The 1874-nt window shown below is 44.5% G+C and overlaps 1 pseudogene; it reads left to right on the forward strand.

Annotated features, from left to right (window-relative positions):
* The first annotated feature begins 223 nt into the window (after positions 1–223).
* Positions 224–487, forward strand: LOC137206366 (NADH dehydrogenase [ubiquinone] 1 alpha subcomplex subunit 1 pseudogene; annotated as a pseudogene).
* Positions 488–1874: the final 1387 nt, after the last annotated feature.

A 1874-nucleotide genomic window follows, 5' to 3' on the forward strand; every position in this document is an offset into this window, starting at 1 on the left:
TAGGGCTTCCCTGGTGGCGCAGTGGTTGAGAGTCCGCCTGCCGATGCAGGGGACATGGGTTCGTGCCCCAGTCCGGGAAGATCCCACATGCTGCGGAGCGGCTGGGCCCGTGAGCCATGGCCGCTGAGCCTGTGCGTCTGGAGCCTGTGCTCCGCAACGGGAGAGGCCACAACAGTGAGAGGCCCGCGTACCACACACACACACAAAAAAGCCAGTTAAGCCAGGTCACCTTTAAGGGGCCTGGAAGGAAGTGTTTGGCCTTGGTGATGGTGTCACGATGTGGTTCGAGATTCTCCCCGGGGTTGCCGTCATGGCCGCGTGCTTGTTCATCCCGGGAATGGCCACTGCACGCATCCACAGGTTCACTAACGGGGGGCAAGGAAAAAAGGGTTGCCCATTATTCGTATCTGTGGAACTTGGTGGAAAGAGGCGCATCTCTGGAGTTGATCGTTACTATGTGCCAAAGGGTTTGGAGAACATTGATTAAGAAAGCATTTTCCTGGGGCTTCCCTGGTGGCGCAGTGGTTGGGAGGCCGCCTGCCGATGCAGGGGACCCGAGTTCGTGCCCCGGTCTGGGAGGATCCCGCATGCCGCCAAGCGGCTGGGCCCGTGAGCCATGGCCGCTGAGCCTGAGCGACAGGAGCCTGTGCTCCGCGACGGGAGAGGCCACAGCAGTGAGAAGCCCGCGTACAGCAAAAAAAAAAAAAAAAAGCATTTTCCTGATTGATGAAAAATAACTCAGTTATGCTCATCTACCGCTGCTAGAAGGTTGTGCAGTGTATTGTGTAGCATGCAGTGTATTTTGTACTCTGTAATAAAAATAAAACAAAAAAGTAAAATTTAAAAAATAAATAAATAATTTTAAAAGCCAGTTACATAAATCAGGAGCTTGGGATGAACACACACACACAGCTATATGTAGGACAGATAACCAACAAGGACCTACTGTATAGCACAGGGAACTCTACTCAATATTCTGTGATAACCTATATGAGAAAAGAATCTAAAAAAGAATGAATATATATGTATAACTGAATCACTTGGCTATACACCTGAAACGAACACAACATTGTAAATCAACTGTACTCCAGTAAAATTAAAATAAAAAAAATTTAAAAGCCAGTTACGATGCCATACATACTGTATAATATTAGTTAAGTAACAGAAAACACTCAAAAATTATATGTTTTCTCAGGATATGTGCATATTATATAAATACACAGAAAAAATCTGGAAAGTTGCCTTCTCAGGATAGGGGCTGGGATGAAGGTAGGTTTGAGAGGACTTTGTTTTAATTTTTAAAGGGCTGCAACATATATCACTTCTATGGTTAGAAATTTATTTAAAAATGAAAGTGCACAGGGGCTTACACTGGTCAAATGTGGGACAATATGAGCCTTTAAATGAATATTCATTGGCAAGAATAAAACATGACACATTGAATAAAAGCAATCTATGTAAACAGGTACTCAAAACAAATGTATCTTAGTCCATTGAAACTGCTGTAACAGCATACCATAGAGTAGGTGGTTTATAAACAACAGAAATGCTTACAATTCTGGAGGCTGGAAGTCTGAGTTCAGGGTACCAGCGTGGTCAGGTTGTGGTGAAGGGCCTCTTGGGGGTGACACAAACATTCAGGCCAGTGCTTGTACACGAATGTTCATAAATCACTATTCATAGTAGCAAAAAGAAACAACCTAAATGTCCATCAACTGGAAAATGGATACATAAAATGTGGTCTATCCATACAGGGGGAAATTAGCCAGCCTTAACATGGAAGGAAGTACTGATACATGTTACACCATGGATGGACATTGAAAATAGGATACTCAGTGAAATGTCCCAGACACAAAAGACCACACACGTACTGC

Source organism: Pseudorca crassidens, chromosome 15 (genome assembly GCF_039906515.1).
Source record: "Pseudorca crassidens isolate mPseCra1 chromosome 15, mPseCra1.hap1, whole genome shotgun sequence".
NCBI classification, from domain to species: domain Eukaryota; kingdom Metazoa; phylum Chordata; class Mammalia; order Artiodactyla; family Delphinidae; genus Pseudorca; species Pseudorca crassidens.